The following is a 6,000-nucleotide window of genomic DNA, read 5'->3' on the forward strand; positions in this document are numbered from 1 at the left end:
TTCATGATCTTGAGGTGAAAGGTTTCGAAAAAGTTTAAGGGGTGTGAATACTTTTGCAAAAGAAACTGAATGATTATAGAAAAGTCAGACTCGGTTAAGATAAAGAAAAAAGCAAAAAAGCTGCTTGCCTGTAAGCTTTAGCCTTCTGTAAACAGGACTTTACAGACAATCAGTCACACATCAAGCAACCACATCATCTCCTCTGGTGATGCAGCTTATTAAATGTTCAAACAGAGCTTTGGTTATTTCTCATTTACTTTCTCTTTGGCCACATCCTCCTCTGTTAATCTTCTGTTTGAAACACTCCAACAAAAACAATCACAGAGACAGATGAACGAACTGGACCCACCCACACCTCTTCTGGTACAGAGTCTCTCTGCAGAAGCTGGAGCAGTGGGTATTTGTTGCCTTGGTTTCTTTACGTGCCTGTTCACTCGACAACACTGATAGTTCTAACAAATTATAGATAAATAGATATTTATATTAGACTTTTATTTATTTGACTCTCTTTTTTCAACCACATTATTTTGTTGTGAACCTCATAAGTCCTATGATGCATGTTTCTGCTGGAAACTTTCTTTTTTCTCTCTTCTCCCTCTGCTGCTTCCTCTCTTAACTCCAGCAGTTCCACTCCTGAGGTAATTTCCTCTCATTCTTGTTCTTCCTAACTCAGCAGCCAATAGGAAGGCCTGGATCTCCATTTGGCAGCCAGTTGGATCAAAACAGCTAATTTTTTTTCCCAGTGTGTCTAATTATCAAAAGCACAGGCAGCTGAAAACCAATACAGCGTGGGAACGCATATTTAATCAGTCACAAATTCATTTACTATTAACACAAAACAGTGGAAACTGAATTTTAACTACCACCACATGCTCCGATGAGCTTTTAAAGAAAGGAAAATTCTTTTAATCAGTATTATTTTGTTACTGAATCGAGGCTCAAAGCTGAACAAATTTGACTTTTTAAGAAAAACACAAACAGTAAAAGCACTGCCAGCTCTTAGTCAGCAAAGTCTCTTTGTTCTACGAAGGTGGCTAAATATTTTCAACAATTTGTAGCAGAGATTTTAACTTCAGTTTGACATCTCAGAACTAGACCTGCCCATATATATATCTATATATATATCTATATATATATATAGATATATATATAGATATATAGATTTATATATATAGATGTGTGTGTGTGTGTTTGGTCAATGAGATTTAGACAATAGAACGAAAGGTGCTTAATTTATTTGCCCAGGGCAGAACAACATTTATTTGAATTAAAAAATAACAGAATCATCCAATTTTCTAAACACAAACTCTTCTAATGTATACTTTAAAATAGGTTTTGGTTTTTACTAAAAAACAGTCAAAGATTTCTTTAAAACCCTTTAACCTATAAGTTGGGGTAGATTTATCTTGGATGTTGGAACTCTGATAGAGCCTCTTCTAACTGCAGATCATGCAATTAGTCCCAATAAAGACTTACACTATGACAGTTGACTATAAATAAGCAGCATCATGTTACATTCGGCTCACAAGCTGAAATGAAAGATAAGGCAGGATTCAACAGAACGAGATTAGATTTCAGCGGAATTGGGGGAAAACTAAGAATCTCCATTTTTTTAAGGTTCAGAAATGAATTAATGGATTTAATTTATTTCAGATTATAACCAAATACTAAAAGTAACAGATAAATCAATTTCAGATAAGGGATTGATTACAGGTTGAACATGAAAATGAATAAAATTTTCAGTTCCAATTAAATTCATTTGTAAATAGACAGAAGTGAATCAAATGAACCAAATGTTCCACTTAATAAACATGCCAGTATATGTACCTGAGATCTGACATTGATTATTGATTCATTTATGATTTTTAATTATTAATTCGTTTAAATTTAATTCAAACAATGTAACATGTCTGGAATAAACTAGTCCAGGTTTCATCAGTCTGTTTATTTTTAGATCTTTAATTAGATCAAATGCAGCTGAGACCTAAGAAAGTAAAATTGCCATTTCATTTAAAGCTGATGTGAAGCTCTCAACACATGTGCTAAATTTAGGATGTGCACTTAGAAAATAAAATTGTTATCTGCCGGTTGACTCCTGAGAGAGCTGTCAGTTGTTTATTTTCATATCCATAAAGAGGGGAAAGTGCGACCTCCTAAGTCATCCGCAGTAAGTGCCATGAGAAAATAATGTTGTACAACCTGGTTATTATTATTATTATTAATAATGATAATAATAATAATATTTGGAAATCTAAATAACAAACGATTAACAAGAAGCAGTTTAAAATCTGAAATATTTCCATTACATTATTCAACTGAACTGGGGTGTTTAACAAAACAGATTGAGATTTATAGATCCTTTATTTTGTTCTGGAAAAAATGTACTTTAGCTTGAAGATAAACTAATTAAATTGAGACGACCAGTAAAGCAGAAATATTTGCAATTTCATAAAGGGCAGTGATGGAAAGGTTGCACCAGAGCGGCATTCATCTGACGTAACACTACTCTGATTTTCAGACTTTCAGTTGGGTTGTATTTAACCTTATTGAGCCACATTAACACCTTCTCAAGTACCAAATGATAACTCACAATACAAAGCATAATCCTAGCATTAAATTGTCTCTTAAATATATTTTCATAGGTGATTCTGTCTACAATTATAAACTGAGTTCTCAAGATGGATTTGCATTTTACCGTTTAAACAAAAACAGGTATTAACGTGACGAGCTGCAGAAAATGTCTCTAAATCTAACAGGCTTTTTAAATGGCGACTGAGCTGGTATGCTAGAGGCCGGCCTCCTATGTTAAAAAAGGAATGTAAATACCTTCTAAATTTAATTTAATAAGAAGTTATTTACCACATGTTTATAGATATACAGAAGAATTCTTATGATTGTGATTTTAAAATGTATTGCAATGCCTTTTAATCACAGTTTGAGCACACAATGAAGATCTTTATATTTTCACTCAACCCACTGCTTTGCTGTGTGTGATCTCACCATTAACCTTGCATAACTCCCCGCTGTTGATTGCAGTTGTTATTCCAAGAAGCTTGTGATTTGAGGTTTTCAGTTTACAGCAAGCGGACTGTATGGCTTTTAAGGCTGAGGGCCGTGAGAGTAATGGTCCTCATATACTTATCTGGGTTTGGTAAAACCTGGATAATTCATTTTTTTTTTTTTTTTAAAGAAAAGTGCCCAAAAATGTGCATTCTGGAAACAGTTTTTCCTTTCATCCAAGTGAGGTTTTCTTTAGAAAACAATTGTTAAATTTTGGTAATGTAGAAGACTAATGCAGTCCCCACCCTATTTGGGTGTCTGTTTTTTTTGGTTGGAAAGCAAAGACAAACACATTGGATAGTCAGTATACCAGCCCCTCTGCCTAGCCTGCAGTACTGCTTTGAATCTGTAGGGGTCTCTGTTTCCCTATCTGTCTGCGCTCAATTTTATTTGGACTGTTGAAACACAAAAATAAAGAGCCATTTTCTATTGTGCACACCTTTCTCTGTACTTCCTTTTTCTGTCACATCCTCTCCTCCTCCCTCTCTCTCTCTCTCTCTCTCTCTGCTTTGACATCTGTAACCTCTCTCTATCTTCTGTCAATAAAGCTGATTTTCTCCAGTAAACCCCTCTGCTGTCTCCTGCTTGTTGTTCTTTCCATCTGTCTCTAACATTCACTTTTTATTTTCATTGGCTGCTGACAAGAGATCACAAGCTGTCCTTACTGCACCCAGCTATCATAATATCCACTGCCACTAACAAAGCACGCACACTTCGTTAGGGTTTATATTTGACCCACAACGTTACATGGTGTGATAGTCAACTTTTTTGGAAAGTGTCCACACATTGATAAATATTGTACAGTAAATTATATCTGAAGCAGATTCACAAAATAATTTAATCTTGTTAGTATGACCCTGTTTCAGCTCTATTGAAATTATACAGAGAAGCCCAGATATCTTCCACCATTTAGACTTTTACCATAAATGTTTCATAGCTAAGAAATCCGGCTGGATGTCTGATCATCATTTATTATAAGAATTTACCTAAATGTACTTATTTTCTAAAATGGATCAGGCTTATAGCATGGTCCTTACATTATAAGCAGTGTTCAGATCTTTTGATCTGTGTTGTGGGAGATTTTCCTCCTGGAGCACTTTGCAGCCAAATTTCAACCATCTAACTGTTGGTTTGAGGGCAAAATAGAAGAATTTGAAGGTGTACCCCTTCCTACCTTATTCCACCTACTTTTTGCAATAAATCAGTAGTACCAATGGCAGTGAATCTGCCCCAGAGCATGATGCTGCAACCACCATGCTTTACAGGTCAGAAAATGAAATTTAAACCCACACTTCCTCTACCTCCAAACATATTTTTTCATTTTGGATAAAAAGTTTAATGGTTGTCCCATCTGATAGTGGAAAACTCCAAGTGGGCCGTTGCAGATTTTAATCAGACTTTAAGTTTCTTTTCTATTCTTTTAACTCATTTGTGTTATTTTTCCATACTGAAATTCAATAACTTCATTATTTAGACTTTAATTAAAAACAAAAGGCTATATAAACCAATATTCAGCAAGTAAACAGACAGAACATTTGTTAAAATTGGGAAAATTTTAAAAATATGGTACTGATATCATCCAAAGGTTAGTAATTACCTCACATTAAATAAGGGATCAACGGATGACCATGATTCTCTATTCATTGGTATGTAAAGCTATAAAAGTACAGTAAAAACTTCTTATTTTATGCATCTATAAACAAACGTAATATAGAAACTTTACAGAAACTTTACCAGCTATGGAGTGAGGATAATCAACAAACACATTTACCTTATATGTATGTATATTGTCCTATCTTTTCTATTTTGAATAGAGACATCTCTGTGTGACACAACATTTTTTACCCCAAATATCCGTGAGTTGGACATATAATCAAACCCTGTGTCACCAACACTGGCAGGGCAGAGTTTGTAGCACACTTTATAAATTATTACATTAACAGTGCTGTGACTGTTAGCATCTGAAAGCCTTATTCAAACAATGCTCAAATTTCTTTTTCAGTCTCTGTCAGCAAACAGGATGGGATTGCATTTTGCAATAATAAACCCTAACTGACTTAACTTTAGGTCTTAAACAGAAATGACTGCTGATAATCATTGGCCAGAATGAAAACAGCACCAGGTGTTACATAAATAGGAACATTTCTAGTTAGTACAGGACTTGCTGTAGTTTATCATAGAGCCAACAAAAGAGAATTATACTTAAAAAAAAAATACACGTATATATATATATATATATATATATATATATATATATATATATATATATATATATATATATATATATATATATATATTCTGATTGAGTTAAAGAACAAAAAGATACATGTACTGTACACATTTTTTTTAAATGGCATTAATACAGAATAGAACTGAGGTGGGTACATATTTAATGGGCACCTTAAGTACATTAGGACATCTAAACCTTCAAAAGGAAACTTTTTTTGGTAAATTATAAATGTTTCTTTAATAATGTGATTATTAAAGAAACCTTTATAATTTACCAAAAAAAGTTTCATTTTGACTTTTTTTCTTGATGACTTTTTTTTTTCTTAGCACCTGTTTATTTTGGATACAGTCCTTTGAAAAAGTATCAATCCACAGGATTTTACGACCACAGACTTTTTTATCTTTTCTTAATTTTATGTGAAAGACCAACACAAAATAGTGCATAGTTGTGAATTACAAGTAATTATACATGCTTTGTATTGATTAATAGCCCTTACATTTACTCCCCTTCGCTGTCCTGCAGACATTTATCATCCGTACATTATTTAGCTGCTGCCATCATGTGCTGTAGTTTGGGAATGGTGTGTTTAGGTGTTACGTAGATTGAGCTTATCTCCAAAGCTGTTTTTAATGTTTTATGCTGTTATTAATTTAACCATAGTAAATCTCTAAATCAGTTAATTCTATAAATAACTTGCACTTTATTTTATT

General features: G+C 33.5%; 1 protein-coding gene across 3 annotated transcripts in view; it reads left to right on the forward strand.

The window, feature by feature from the left end:
* The window catches only part of LOC107092014 (A-kinase anchor protein 2-like), a 102,448-nt gene that overhangs the window by 50,014 nt on the left and 46,434 nt on the right, over positions 1–6,000 (forward strand). The gene's annotated exons all lie outside the window — the stretch shown is intronic.

The sequence above is a fragment of the Cyprinodon variegatus genome, unplaced genomic scaffold (genome assembly GCF_000732505.1).
Source record: "Cyprinodon variegatus isolate N-32 unplaced genomic scaffold, C_variegatus-1.0 Scaffold362, whole genome shotgun sequence".
NCBI classification, from domain to species: Eukaryota; Metazoa; Chordata; class Actinopteri; order Cyprinodontiformes; family Cyprinodontidae; genus Cyprinodon; species Cyprinodon variegatus.